Raw genomic sequence first — 15,854 nt, forward strand, 5'->3', positions numbered from 1 at the left:
GCTCTGTCAGACTTTAATCCCTTCTCTGAACAGTCTGAAGATGTGATGGTTTGCTAGATGAAGGCACATCTGCTATGTCAGACTTAAATCCCTTCTCTAAACAGTCTGAAGGTGTTGCGGTTTCCTAGATGAAGCCACATCTACTCTGTCAGACTTAAATCCCTTCTCTAAACAGTCTGAAGGTGTGGTGGTTTCCTAGATGAAGCCACATCTACACTGTCAGACTTAAATCCCTTCTCTCAACAGTCTGAAGATGTGGTGGTTTCCTAGATGAATTCACCTCTACTGTGTCAGACGTAAGTCCCTTCTCTAATCAGTCTGAAGGTGTTGTGGTTCCCTAGATGAAGTTATGTCTGCTCTGTCAGACTTAAATCCCTTCTCTGAACAGGTTGAAGGTGTTGTGGTTTCCTAGATGAAGTTACTTCTGCTCTGTCAGACTTAAATCCCTTCTCTGAACAGTCTGAAGCTGTTGTGGTTTCCTAGATGAAGCCACATCTACTCTGTCAGACTTAAATCCCTTCTCTGAAAAGGTTGAAGGTGTTGTGGTTTCCTAGATGAAGTTACTTCTGCTCTGTCAGACTTAAATCCCTTCTCTGAACAGTCTGAAGCTGTTGTGGTTTCCTAGATGAAGCCACATCTACTCTGTCAGACTTAAATCCCTTCTCTAAACAGTCTGAAGGTGTTGTGGTTTCATAGATGAAGTCACGTCTGCTCTATCAGGCTTAAATCCCTTCTCTGAACAGTCTGAAAGTGTTGTGGTTTCCTAGATGAAGTCACGTCTGCTCTGTCAGACTTAAATCCCTTCTCCAAACAGTCTGAAGGTGTTGTGATTTCCTAGATGAAGTTGCGTGTGCTCTGTCAGACCTAAATCCCTTCTCTGAACAGTCTGAAGGTGCTTTGGTTTCTAGATGAAGCCACATCTACTCTGTCAGACTTAAATCCCTTCTCTAAACAGTCTGAAGGTGTGGTGGTTTCCTAGATGAATTCACCTCTACTGTGTCAGACGTCAATCCCTTCTCCAGTCAGTCTGAAGGTGTTGTGGTTCCCTAGATGAAGTTATGTCTGCTCTGTCAGACTTAAATCCCTTCTCTGAACAGTCTGAAGGTGTTGTGGTTTCCTAGATGAAGCCACATCTACTCTGTCAGACTTAAATCCCTTCTCTAAACAGTCTGAAGGTGTTTTGGTTTCCTAGATGAAGCCACATCTACACTGTCAGATTTAAATCCCTTCTCTAAACAGTGAAGATGTGGTGGTTTCCTAGATGAATTCACCTCTACTGTGTCAGACGTAAATCCCTTCTCTAGTCAGTCTGAAGGTGTTGTGGTTCCCTAGATGAAGTTATGTCTGCTCTGTCAGACTTAAATCCCTTCTCTGAACAGTCTGAAGGAGTTGTGGTTTCCTAGATGAAGCCACATCTACTCTGTCAGACTTAAATCCCTTCTCTGAACAGGTTGAAGGTGTTGTGGTTTCCTAGATGAAGTTACTTCTGCTCTGTCAGACTTAAATCCCTTCTCTGAACAGTCTGAAGCTGTTGTGGTTTCCTAGATGAAGCCACATCTACTCTGTCAGACTTAAATCCCTTCTCTAAACAGTCTGAAGGTGTTGTGATTTGCTAGATGAAGTCATGTCTGCTCTGTCAGACTGAAATCCCTTCTCTAAACAGTCTGAAGGTGTGGTGGTTTGCTAGATGAAGTCACATCTGCTCTGTCAGGCTTAAATCCCTTCTCTGAACAGTCTGAAAGTGTTGTGGTTTCCTAGATGAAGTCACGTCTGCTCTGTCAGACTTAAATCCCTTCTCCAAACAGTCTGAAGGTGTTGTGGTTTCCTAGATGAAGTTGCGTGTGCTCTGTCAGACTTAAATCCCTTCTCTGAACAGTCTGAAGGTGTTTTGGTTTCTAGATGAAGCCACATCTACTCTGTCAGACTTAAATCCCTTCTCTAAACAGTCTGAAGGTGTAGTGGTTTCCTAGATGAATTCACCTCTACTGTGTCAGACGTCAATCCCTTCTCCAGTCAGTCTGAAGGTGTTGTGGTTCCCTAGATGAAGTTATGTCTGCTCTGTCAGACTTAAATCCCTTCTCTGAACAGTCTGAAGGAGTTGTGGTTTCCTAGATGAAGTCACGTCTGCTCTGTCAGACTTAAATCCCTTCTCCAAACAGTCTGAAGGTGTTGTGGTTTCCTAAATTTAGTTGCGTATGCTCTGTCAGACTTAAATCCCTTCTCCAAACAGTCTGAAGGTGTTGTGGTTTCCTAAATGAAGTTGCGTATGCTCTGTCAGACTTAAATCCCTTCTCTGAACAGTCTGAAGGTGTTGTGGTTTCCTAGATGAAGCCACATCTACTCTGTCAGACTTAAATCCCTTCTCTGAACAGTCTGAAGGTGTTGTGGTTTCCTAGATGAAGCCACATCTACTCTGTCAGACTTAAATCCCTTCTCTGAACAGGTTGAAGGTGTTGTGGTTTCCTAGATGAAGCTACTTCTGCTCTGTCAGACTTAAATCCCTTCTCTGAACAGTCTGAAGCTGTTGTGGTTTCCTAGATGAAGTCACGTCTGCTCTGTCAGACTGAAATCCCTTCTCTGAACAGTCTGAAGGTGTTGTGGTTTCCTAGATGAAGTCAACTCTACTCTGTCAGACTTAAATCCCTTCTATAAACAGTCTGAAGATGTGGTGATTTGCTAGATGAAGGCACATCTGCTCTGTCAGACTGAAATCCCTTTTCTAAATAGTCTGAAGCTGTTGTGGTTTCCTAGATGGAGTCACGTCTACTCTGTCAGACTTAAATCCCTTCTCTGAACAGTCTGAAGGTGTGGTGGTTTGCTAGATGAAGTCACGTCTGCTCTGTCAGACTTAAATCCCTTCTCTGAACAGTCTGAAGATGTAGTGGTTTCCTATATGAAGGCACATCTGCTATGTCAGACTTAAATCCCTTCTCTAAACAGTCTGAAGGTGTTGCGGTTTCCTAGATGAAGCCACATCTACTGTGTCAGACTTAAATCCCTTCTCTAGTCAGTCTGAAGGTGTTTTGGTTTCCTAGATGAAGCCACATCTACACTGTCAGACTTAAATCCCTTCTCTCAACAGTCTGAAGATGTGGTGGTTTCCTAGATGAATTCACCTCTACTGTGTCAGACGTAAATCCCTTCTCTAGTCAGTCTGAAGGTGTTGTGGTTCCCTAGATGAAGTTATGTCTGCTCTGTCAGACTTAAATCCCTTCTCTGAACAGGTTGAAGGTGTTGTGGTTTGCTAGATGAAGTTACTTCTGCTCTGTCAGACTTAAATCCCTTCTCTGAACAGTCTGAAGCTGTTGTGGTTTCCTAGATGAAGCCACATCTACTCTGTCAGACTTAAATCCCTTCTCTGAACAGGTTGAAGGTGTTGTGGTTTCCTAGATGAAGTCATGTCTGCTCTGTCAGACTTAAATCCCTTCTCTGAACAGTCTGAAGCTGTTGTGGTTTCCTAGATGAAGCCACATCTACTCTGTCAGACTTAAATCCCTTCTCTAAACAGTCTGAAGGTGTTGTGATTTGCTAGATGAAGTCATGTCTGCTCTGTCAGACTGAAATCCCTTCTCTAAACAGTCTGAAGGTGTTGTGGTTTCCTAGATGAAGTCACGTCTGCTCTGTCAGACTGAAATCCCTTCTCTGAACAGTCTGAAGGTGTTGTGGTTTCCTAGATGAAGTCAACTCTACTCTGTCAGACTTAAATCCCTTCTATAAACAGTCTGAAGATGTGGTGGTTTGCTAGATGAAGGCACATCTGCTCTGTCAGACTGAAATCCCTTCTCTAAATAGTCTGAAGCTGTTGTGGTTTCCTAGATGGAGTCACGTCTACTCTGTCAGACTTAAATCCCTTCTCTGAACAGTCTGAAGGTGTGGTGGTTTGCTAGATGAAGTCACGTCTGCTCTGTCAGACTTAAATCCCTTCTCTGAACAGTCTGAAGCTGTTGTGGTTTCCTAGATGAAGACACGTCTGCTCTGTCAGACTGAAATCCCTTCTCTGAACAGTCTGAAGGTGTTGTGGTTTCCTAGATGAAGTCAACTCTACTCTGTCAGACTTAAATCCCTTCTATAAACAGTCTGAAGATGTGGTTATTTGCTAGATGAAGGCACATCTGCTCTGTCAGACTGAAATCCCTTCTCTAAATAGTCTGAAGGTGTTGTGGTTTCCTAGATGAAGTCATGTCTGCTCTGTCAGACTTAAATCCCTTCTCTGAACAGTCTGAAGGTGTGGTGGTTTGGTAGATGAAGTCACGTCTGCTCTGTCAGACTTAAATCCCTTCTCTAGTCAGTCTGAAGGTGTTTTGGTTTCCTAGATGAAGCCACATCTACACTGTCAGACTTAAATCCCTTCTCTCAACAGTCTGAAGATGTGGTGGTTTCCTAGATGAATTCACCTCTACTGTGTCAGACGTAAATCCCTTCTCTAGTCAGTCTGAAGGTGTTGTGGTTCCCTAGATGAAGTTATGTCTGCTCTGTCAGACTTAAATCCCTTCTCTGAACAGGTTGAAGGTGTTGTGGTTTCCTAGATGAAGTTACTTCTGCTCTGTCAGACTTAAATCCCTTCTCTGAACAGTCTGAAGCTGTTGTGGTTTCCTATATGAAGCCACATCTACTCTGTCAGACTTAAATCCCTTCTCTGAACAGGTTGAAGGTGTTGTGGTTTCCTAGATGAAGGTACTTCTGCTCTGTCAGACTTAAATCCCTTCTCTGAACAGTCTGAAGCTGTTGTGGTTTCCTAGATAAAGCCACATCTACTCTGTCAGACTTAAATCCCTTCTCTAAACAGTCTGAAGGTGTTGTGATTTGCTAGATGACGTCATGTCTGCTCTGTCAGACTTAAATCCCTTCTCTAAACAGTCTGAAGGTGTTGTGGTTTCCTAGATGAAGTCACGTCTACTCTGTCAGACTTAAATCCCTTCTCCAAACAGTCTGAAGGTGTTGTGGTTTCCTAGATGAAGTCGCGTGTGCTCTGTCAGACTTAAATCCCTTCTCTGAACAGTCTGAAGGTGCTTTGGTTTCTAGATGAAGCCACATCTACTCTGTCAGACTTAAATCCCTTCTCTAAACAGTCTGAAGGTGTGGTGGTTTCCTAGATGAATTCACCTCTACTGTGTCAGACGTCAATCCCTTCTCCAGTCAGTCTGAAGGTGTTGTGGTTCCCTAGATGAAGTTATGTCTGCTCTGTCAGACTTAAATCCCTTCTCTGAACTGTCTGAAGGTGTTGTGGTTTCCTAGATGAAGCCACATCTACTCTGTCAGACTTAAATCCCTTCTCTAAACAGTCTGAAGGTGTTTTGGTTTCCTAGATGAAGCCACATCTACTCTGTCAGACTTAAATCCCTTCTCTGAACAGGTTGAAGGTGTTGTGGTTTCCTAGATGAAGGTACTTCTGCTCTGTCAGACTTAAATCCCTTCTCTGAACAGTCTGAAGCTGTTGTGGTTTCCTAGATGAAGCCACATCTACTCTGTCAGACTTAAATCCCTTCTCTAAACAGTCTGAAGGTGTTGTGATTTGCTAGATGACGTCATGTCTGCTCTGTCAGACTGAAATCCCTTCTCTGAACAGTCTGAAGGTGTTGTGGTTTCCTAGATGAAGTCACGTCTGCTCTGTCAGACTTAAATCCCTTCTCCAAACAGTCTGAAGGTGTTGTGGTTTCCTAGATGAAGTCGCGTGTGCTCTGTCAGACTTAAATCCCTTCTCTGAACAGTCTGAAGGTGCTTTGGTTTCTAGATGAAGCCACATCTACTCTGTCAGACTTAAATCCCTTCTCTAAACAGTCTGAAGGTGTGGTGGTTTCCTAGATGAATTCACCTCTACTGTGTCAGACGTCAATCCCTTCTCCAGTCAGTCTGAAGGTGTTGTGGTTCCCTAGATGAAGTTATGTCTGCTCTGTCAGACTTAAATCCCTTCTCTGAACTGTCTGAAGGTGTTGTGGTTTCCTAGATGAAGCCACATCTACTCTGTCAGACTTAAATCCCTTCTCTAAACAGTCTGAAGGTGTTTTGGTTTCCTAGATGAAGCCACATCTACACTGTCAAACTTAAATCCCTTCTCTAAACAGTGAAGATGTGGTGGTTTCCTAGATGAAGTCACGTCTGCTCTGTCAGACTTAAATCCCTTCTCCAAAGAGTCTGAAGGTGTTGTGGTTTCCTAGATGAAGTTGCGTGTGCTCTGTCAGACTTAAATCCCTTCTCTGAACAGTCTGAAGGTGTTTTGGTTTCTAGATGAAGCCACATCTACTCTGTCAGACTTAAATCCCTTCTCTAAACAGTCTGAAGGTGTAGTGGTTTCCTAGATGAATTCACCTCTACTGTGTCAGACGTCAATCCCTTCTCCAGTCAGTCTGAAGGTGTTGTGGTTCCCTAGATGAAGTTATGTCTGCTCTGTCAGATTTAAATCCCTTCTCTGAACAGTCTGAAGGAGTTGTGGTTTCCTAGATGAAGTCACGTCTGCTCTGTCAGACTTAAATCCCTTCTCCAAACAGTCTGAAGGTGTTGTGGTTTCCTAAATTTAGTTGCGTATGCTCTGTCAGACTTAAATCCCTTCTCCAAACAGTCTGAAGGTGTTGTGGTTTCCTAAATGAAGTTGCGTATGCTCTGTCAGACTTAAATCCCTTCTCTGAACAGTCTGAAGGTGTTGTGGTTTCCTAGATGAAGCCACATCTACTCTGTCAGACTTAAATCCCTTCTCTGAACAGTCTGAAGGTGTTGTGGTTTCCTAGATGAAGCCACATCTACTCTGTCAGATTTAAATCCCTTCTCTGAACAGTCTGAAGGAGTTGTGGTTTCCTAGATGAAGCCACATCTACTCTGTCAGACTTAAATCCCTTCTCTGAACAGGTTGAAGGTGTTGTGGTTTCCTAGATGAAGCTACTTCTGCTCTGTCAGACTTAAATCCCTTCTCTGAACAGTCTGAAGCTGTTGTGGTTTCCTAGATGAAGTCACGTCTGCTCTGTCAGACTGAAATCCCTTCTCTGAACAGTCTGAAGGTGTTGTGGTTTCCTAGATGAAGTCAACTCTACTCTGTCAGACTTAAATCCCTTCTATAAACAGTCTGAAGATGTGGTGGTTTGCTAGTTGAAGGCACATCTGCTCTGTCAGACTGAAATCCCTTCTCTAAATAGTCTGAAGCTGTTGTGGTTTCCTAGATGGAGTCACGTTTACTCTGTCAGACTGAAATCCCTTCTCTGAACAGTCTGAAGGTGTGGTGGTTTGCTAGATGAAGTCACGTCTGCTCTGTCAGACTTAAATCCCTTCTCTGAACAGTCTGAAGATGTGGTGGTTTGCTAGATGAAGGCACATCTGCTATGTCAGACTTAAATCCCTTCTCTAGTCAGTCTGAAGGTGTTTTGGTTTCCTAGATGAAGCCACATCTACACTGTCAGACTTAAATCCCTTCTCTCAACAGTCTGAAGATGTGGTGGTTTCCTAGATGAATTCACCTCTACTGTGTCAGACTTAAATCCCTTCTCTGAACAGTCTGAAGGTGTGGTGATTTGCTAGATGAAGTCACGTCTGCTCTGTCAGACTTAAATCCCTTCTCTGAACAGTCTGAAGATGTGGTGGTTTGCTAGATGAAGGCACATCTACTCTGTCAGACTTAAATCCCTTCTCTGAACAGTCTGAAGGTGTTGTGGTTTCCTAGATGAAGCCACATCTACTCTGTCAGACTTAAATCCCTTCTCTGAACAGTCTGAAGGAGTTGTGGTTTCCTAGATGAAGCCACATCTACTCTGTCAGACTTAAATCCCTTCTCTGAACAGGTTGAAGGTGTTGTGGTTTCCTAGATGAAGCTACTTCTGCTCTGTCAGACTGAAATCCCTTCTCTGAACAGTCTGAAGCTGTTGTGGTTTCCTAGATGAAGTCACGTCTGCTCTTTCAGACTGAAATCCCTTCTCTGAACAGTCTGAAGGTGTTGTGGTTTCCTAGATGAAGTCAACTCTACTCTGTCAGACTTAAATCCCTTCTATAAACAGTCTGAAGATGTGGTGATTTGCTAGATGAAGGCACATCTGCTCTGTCAGACTGAAATCCCTTCTCTAAATAGTCTGAAGCTGTTCTGGTTTCCTAGATGGAGTCACGTCTACTCTGTCAGACTTAAATCCCTTCTCTGAACAGTCTGAAGGTGTGGTGGTTTGCTAGATGAAGTCACGTCTGCTCTGTCAGACTTAAATCCCTTCTCTGAACAGTCTGAAGATGTAGTGGTTTGCTAGATGAAGGCACATCTGCTATGTCAGACTTAAATCCCTTCTCTAAACAGTCTGAAGGTTTTGTGATTTGCTAGATGAATTCATGTCTGCTCTGTCAGACTGAAATCCCTTCTCTAAACAGTCTGAAGGTGTTGTGGTTTCATAGATGAAGTCACGTCTGCTCTGTCAGGCTTAAATCCCTTCTCTGAACAGTCTGAAAGTGTTGTGGTTTCCTAGATGAAGTCACGTCTGCTCTGTCAGACTTAAATCCCTTCTCTGAACAGTCTGAAGCTGTTGTGGTTTCCTAGATGAAGCCACATCTACTCTGTCAGACTTAAATCCCTTCTCTAAACAGTCTGAAGGTGTTGTGATTTACTAGATGACGTCATGTCTGCTCTGTCAGACTGAAATCCCTTCTCTAAACAGTCTGAAGGTGTTGTGGTTTCCTAGATGAAGTCACGTCTGCTCTGTCAGACTTAAATCCCTTCTCCAAACAGTCTGAAGGTGTTGTGGTTTCCTAGATGAAGTCGCGTGTGCTCTGTCAGACTTAAATCCCTTCTCTGAACAGTCTGAAGGTGCTTTGGTTTCTAGATGAAGCCACATCTACTCTGTCAGACTTAAATCCCTTCTCTAAACAGTCTGAAGGTGTGGTGGTTTCCTAGATGAATTCACCTCTACTGTGTCAGACGTCAATCCCTTCTCCAGTCAGTCTGAAGGTGTTGTGGTTCCCTAGATGAAGTTATGTCTGCTCTGTCAGACTTAAATCCCTTCTCTGAACAGTCTGAAGCTGTTGTGGTTTCCTAGATGAAGCCACATCTACTCTGTCAGACTTAAATCCCTTCTCTGAACAATCTGAAGGTGTTTTGGTTTCCTAGATGAAGTCACGTCTGCTCTGTCAGACTTAAATCCCTTCTCTGAACAGTCTGAAGGTGTTTTGGTTTCCTAGATGAAGTTATGTATACTCTGTCAGACTTAAATCCCTTCTCTGAGCAGTCTGAAGGTGTTGTGGTTTCCCATATGAAGTCATGTCTGCTATGTCAGACTTAAATCCCTTCTCTAAACAGTCTGAAGGTGTTTTGGTTTCCTAGATGAAGCCACATCTACTCTGTCAGACTTAAATCCCTTCTCTAGTCAGTCTGAAGGTGTTTTGGTTTCCTAGATGCAGCCACATCTACACTGTCAGACTTAAATCCCTTCTCTAAATAGTGAAGATGTGGTGGTTTCCTAGATGAATTCACCTCTACTGTGTCAGACGTAAATCCCTTCTCTAGTCAGTCTGAAGGTGGAGTGGTTCCCTAGATGAAGTTATGTCTGCTCTGTCAGACTTAAATCCCTTCTCTGAACAGTCTGAAGGTGTTGTGGTTTCCTAAATGAAGTTGCGTATACTCTGTCAGACTTAAATCCCTTCTCTGAACATTCTGAAGGTGTTGTGGTTTCCTAGATGAAGCCACATCTATTCTGTCAGGCTTAATTCCCTTCTCTAAACCGCCTGAAAGTATTTCGGTTTCCTAGATGAAGCCACATCTACTCTGTCAGACTTAAATCCCTTCTCTGAACAGTCTTAAGGTGTTGTGGTTTCCTAGATGAAGTTGTGTGTGCTCTGTCAGACTTAAATCCCTTCTCTGAACAGTCTGAAGGAGTTGTGGTTTCCTAGATGAAGCCACATCTTGTCAGACTTAAATCCCTTTTCTAAACAGTCTAAAGGTGTTGTGATTTGTTAGATGAAGTCATGTCTGCTCTGTCAGACTGAAATCCCTTCTCTAAACAGTCTGAAGGTGTTGTGGTTTCATAGATGAAGTCACGTCTGCTTTGTCAGGCTTAAATCCCTTCTCTGAACAGTCTGAAAGTGTTGTGGTTTCCTAGATGAAGTCACGTCTGCTCTGTCAGACTTAAATCCCTTCTCCGAACAGTCTGAAGGTGTTTTGGTTTCTAGATGAAGCCACATCTACTCTGTCAGACTTAAATCCCTTCTCTAAACAGTCTGAAGGTGTGGTGGTTTCCTAGATGAATTCACCTCTACTGTGTCAGACGTCAATCCCTTCTCTAGTCAGTCTGAAGGTGTTGTGGTTTCCTAGATGAAGCCACATCTACTCTGTCAGACTTAAATCCCTTCTCTAGTCAGTCTGAAGGTGTTTTGGTTTCCTAGATGAAGCCACATCTACACTGTCAGACTTAAATCCCTTCTCTAAACAGTGAAGATGTGGTGGTTTCCTAGATGAATTCACCTCTACTGTGTCAGACGTAAATCCCTTCTCTAGTCAGTCTGAAGGTGTTGTGGTTCCCTAGATGAAGTTATGTCTGCTCTGTCAGACTTAAATCCCTTCTCTGAACAGTCTGAAGGAGTTGTGTTTTCCTAGATGAAGCCACATCTACTCTGTCAGACTTAAATCCCTTCTCTGAACAGTCTGAAGGTGTTGTGGTTTCCTAGATGAAGCCACATCTACTCTGTCAGACTTAAATCCCTTCTCTGAACAGTCTGAAGGAGTTGTGGTTTCCTAGATGAAGCCACCTCTACTCTGTCAGACTTAAATCCCTTCTCTGAACAGGTTGAAGGTGTTGTGGTTTCCTAGATGAAGCTACTTCTGCTCTGTCAGACTTAAATCCCTTCTCTAAACAGTCTGAAGGTGTTGTGATTTGCTAGATGAAGTCATGTCTGCTCTGTCAGACTGAAATCCCTTCTCTAAACAGTCTGAAGGTGTTGTGGTTTCATAGATGAAGTCACGTCTGCTCTGTCAGGCTTAAATCCCTTCTCTGAACAGTCTGAAAGTGTTGTGGTTTCCTAGATGAAGTCACGTCTGCTCTGTCAGACTTAAATCCCTTCTCCAAAGAGTCTGAAGGTGTTTTGGTTTCCTAGATGAAGTTGCGTGTGCTCTGTCAGACTTAAATCCCTTCTCTGAACAGTCTGAAGGTGCTTTGGTTTCTAGATGAAGCCACATCTACTCTGTCAGACTTAAATCCCTTCTCTAAACAGTCTGAAGGTGTGGTGGTTTCCTAGATGAATTCACCTCTACTGTGTCAGACTTAAATCCCTTCTCTAAACAGTCTGAAGGTGTTGTGGTTTCCTAGATGAAACAACATCTACTCTGTCAGCATAAATCCCTTCTCCCAGTCAGTCTGAAGGTGTTGTGGTTTCCTAAATGAAGTTGCGTATGCTCTGTCAGACTTAAATCCCTTCTCTGAACATTCTGAAGGTGTTGTGGTTTCCTAGATGAAGCCACATCTACTCTGTCAGACTTAAATCCCTTCTCTAGTCAGTCTGAAGGTGTTTTGGTTTCCTAGATGAAGCCACATCTACACTGTCAGACTTAAATCCCTTCTCTCAACAGTCTGAAGATATGGTGGTTTCCTAGATGAATTCACCTCTACTGTGTCAGACGTAAATCCCTTCTCTAGTCAGTCTGAAGGTGTTGTGGTTCCCTAGATGAAGTTATGTCTGCTCTGTCAGACTTAAATCCCTTCTCTGAACAGGTTGAATGTGTTGTGGTTTCCTAGATGAAGTTACTTCTGCTCTGTCAGACTTAAATCCCTTCTCTGAACAGTCTGAAGCTGTTGTGGTTTCCTAGATGAAGCCACATCTACTCTGTCAGACTTAAATCCCTTCTCTGAACAGTCTGAAGCTGTTGTGGTTTCCTAGATGAAGCCACATCTACTCTGTCAGACTTAAATCCCTTCTCTAAACAGTCTGAAGGTGTTGTGATTTGCTAGATGAAGTCATGTCTGCTCTGTCAGACTGAAATCCCTTCTCTAAACAGTCTGAAGGTGTTGTGGTTTCATAGATGAAGTCACGTCTGCTCTGTCAGGCTTAAATCCCTTCTCTGAACAGTCTGAAAGTGTTGTGGTTTCCTAGATGAAGTAACGTCTGCTCTGTCAGACTTAAATCCCTTCTCCAAAGAGTCTGAAGGTGTTGTGGTTTCCTAGATGAAGTTGCGTGTGCTCTGTCAGAATTAAATCCCTTCTCTGAACAGTCTGAAGGTGCTTTGGTTTCTAGATGAAGCCACATCTACTCTGTCAGACTTAAATCCCTTCTCTAAACAGTCTGAAGGTGTGGTGGTTTCCTAGATGAATTCACCTCTACTGTGTCAGACTTAAATCCCTTCTCTAAACAGTCTGAAGGTGTTGTGGTTTCCTAGATGAAACTACATCTACTCTGTCAGACTTAAATCCCTTCTCTGAACAGTCTGAAGGTGTTGTGGTTTCCTAAATGAAGTTGCGTATGCTCTGTCAGACTTAAATCCCTTCTCTGAACATTCTGAAGGTGTTGTGGTTTCCTAGATGAAGCCACATCTACTCTGTCAGACTTAAATCCCTTCTCTGAACAGTCTTAAGGTGTTGTGGTTTCCTAGATGAAGTTGTGTGTGCTCTGTCAGACTTAAATCCCTTCTCTGAACAGTCTGAAGGAGTTGTGGTTTCCTAGATGAAGCCACATCCACTCTGTCAGACTTAAATCCCTTTTCTGAACAGTCTGAAGGTGTTGTGGTTTCCTAGATGAAGCCACATCTACTCTGTCAGACTTAAATCCCTTCTCTGAACAATCTGAAGGTGTTGTGGTTTCCTAGATGAAGTCACGTCTGCTCTGTCAGACTTAAATCCCTTCTCTGAACAGTCTGAAGGTGTTTTGGTTTCCTAGATGAAGTTATGTATACTCTGTCAGACTTAAATCCCTTCTCTGAGCAGTCTGAAGGTGTTGTGGTTTCACATATGAAGTCATGTCTGCTATGTCAGACTTAAATCCCTTCTCTAAACAGTCTGAAGGTGTTGTGGTTTCCTAGATGAAGCCACATCTAATATGTCAGACTTAAATCCCTTCTCTAGTCAGTCTGAAGGGGTTTTGGTTTCCTAGATGAAGCCACATCTACACTGTCAGACTTAAATCCCTTCTCTAAATAGTGAAGATGTGGTGGTTTCCTAGATGAATTCACCTCTACTGTGTCAGACTTAAATCCCTTCTCTAAACAGTCTGAAGGTGTTGTGGTTTCCTAGATGAAACTACATCTACTCTGTCAGACTTAAATCCCTTCTCTGAACAGTCTGAAGGTGTTGTGGTTTCCTAAATGAAGTTGTGTATGCTCTGTCAGACTTAAATCCCTTCTCTGAACATTCTGAAGGTGTTGTGGTTTCCTAGATGAAGCCACATCTACTCTGTCAGACTTAAACCCCTTCTCTGAACAGTCTTAAGGTGTTGTGGTTTCCTAGATGAAGTTGTGTGTGCTCTGTCAGACTTAAATCCCTTCTCTGAACAGTCTGAAGGAGTTGTGGTTTCCTAGATGAAGCCACATCCACTCTGTCAGACTTAAATCCCTTTTCTGAACAGTGTGAAGGTGTTGTGGTTTCCTAGATGAAGCCACATCTACTCTGTCAGACTTAAATCCCTTCTCTGAACAATCTGAAGGTGTTGTGGTTTCCTAGATGAAGTCACGTCTGCTCTGTCAGACTTAAATCCCTTCTCTGAACAGTCTGAAGGTGTTTTGGTTTCCTAGATGAAGTTATGTATACTCTGTCAGACTTAAATCCCTTCTCTGAGCAGTCTGAAGTTGTTGTGGTTTCACATATGAAGTCATGTCTGCTATGTCAGACTTAAATCCCTTCTCTAAACAGTCTGAAGGTGTTGTGGTTTCCTAGATGAAGCCACATCTACTATGTCAGACTTAAATCCCTTCTCTAGTCAGTCTGAAGGGGTTTTGGTTTCCTAGATGAAGCCACATCTACACTGTCAGACTTAAATCCCTTCTCTAAATAGTGAAGATGTGGTGGTTTCCTAGATGAATTCACCTTTACTGTGTCAGACGTAAATCCCTTCTCTAGTCAGTCTGAAGGTGTTGTGGTTCCCTAGATGAAGTTATGTCTGCTCTGTCAGACTTAAATCCCTTCTCTGAACAGTCTGAAGGTGTTGTGGTTTCCTAAATGAAGTTGCGTATACTCTGTCAGACTTAAATCCCTTCTCTGAACATTCTGAAGGTGTTGTGGTTTCCTAGATGAAGCCACATCTATTCTGTCAGGCTTAAATCCCTTTTCTAAACAGTCTGAAAGTGTTTCGGTTTCCTAGATGAAGCCACATCTACTCTGTCAGACTTAAATCCCTTCTCTGAGCAGTCTGAAAGTGTTTCGGTTTCCTAGATGAAGCCACATGTACTCTGTCAAACTTAAATCCCTTCTCTGAACAGTCTGAAGGTGTTGTGGTTTCCTAGATGAAATTGTGTGTGCTCTGTCAGACTTAAATCCCTTCTCTGAACTGTCTGAAGGAGTTGTGGTTTCCTAGATGAAGCCACATCTACTCTGTCAGACTTAAATCCCTTCTCTGAACAATCTGAAGGTGTTGTGGATTCCTAGATGAAGCTACATCTACTCTGTCAGACTTAAATCCCTTCTCTGAGCAGTCTGAAGCTGTTATGGTTTGCTAGATGAAGTCACGACTGCTCTGTCAGACTTAAATCCCTTCTCTAAACAGTCTGAAAGTGTTTCGGTTTCCTAGATGAAGCCACATCTACTCTGTCAGACTTAAATCCCTTCTCTGAGCAGTCTGAAGCTGTTATGGTTTGCTAGATGAAGCCACATCTACTCTGTCAGACTTAAATCCCTTTTCTAAACAGTCTGAAGGTGTTGTGGTTTGCTAGATGAAGTTACTTCTGCTCTGTCAGACTTAAATCACTTCTCTGAACAGTCTGAAGCTGTTGTGGTTTCCTAGATGAAGCCACATCTACTCTGTCAGACTTAAATCCCTTCTCTGAACAGTCTGAAGGTGTTGTGGTTTGCTAGATGAAGTCACGTCTGCTCTGTCAGACTGAAATCCCTTCTCTAAACAGTCTGAAGGTGTTGTGGTTTCATAGATGGAGTCACGTCTGCTCTGTCAGGCTTAAATCCCTTCTCTGAACAGTCTGAAGGTGTTGTGGTTTCCTAGATGAAGTTGCGTGTGCTCTGTCAGACTTAAATCCCTTCTCTGAACAGTCTGAAGGTGTTGTGGTTTCCTAGATGAAGCCACATCTACTCTGTCAGACTTTAATCCCTTCTCTAAACAGTCTGAAAGTGTTTCGGTTTCCTAGATGAAGCCACATCTACTCTGTCAGACTTAAATCCCTTCTCTGAACAGTCTGAAGGTGTTGTGGTTTCCTAGATGAAGCCACATCTACTCTGTCAGATTTAAATCCCTTCTCTAAACAGTCTGAAGGTGTGGTGGTTTCCTCGATGAAGCTACATCTACTCTGTCAGACTTAAATCCCTTCTCTGAGCAGTCTGAAGGTGTTTTGGTTTCCTAGATGAATTCATGTCTACTCTGTCAGACTTAAATCCCTTTTCTAAACAGTCTGAAAGTGTTTTGGTTTCCTAGATGAAGCCACATCTACTCTGTCAGACTTAAATCCCTTCTCTGAGCAGTCTGAAAGTGTTTCGGTTTCCTAGATGAAGCCACATGTACTCTGTCAGACTTAAATCCCTTCTCTAAAAAGTCTGAAAGTGTTTCGGTTTCCTTGATGAAGCCACATCTACTCTGACAGACTTAAATCCCTTCTCTAAACAGTCTGAAAATGTGGTGGTTTGCTAAATGAAGTCACATATGCTCTGTCAGACATAAATCCATTCTCTGAACAGTCTGAAGGTGTTGTGGTTTCTTAGATGAAGCCACATCTACTCTGTCAGACTGAAATCCCTTCTCTGAACAGTCTGAAGGTGTTG

General features: G+C 42.9%; 1 protein-coding gene across 2 annotated transcripts in view; it reads left to right on the forward strand.

Moving 5' to 3' along the window:
- pam (peptidylglycine alpha-amidating monooxygenase) overlaps nucleotides 1-15,854 on the forward strand; it is a 303,428-nt gene that overhangs the window by 197,623 nt on the left and 89,951 nt on the right. The window lies entirely within an intron of this gene.

The sequence above is a fragment of the Lampris incognitus genome, chromosome 12, assembly GCF_029633865.1.
Source record: "Lampris incognitus isolate fLamInc1 chromosome 12, fLamInc1.hap2, whole genome shotgun sequence".
NCBI classification, from domain to species: Eukaryota; Metazoa; Chordata; class Actinopteri; order Lampriformes; family Lampridae; genus Lampris; species Lampris incognitus.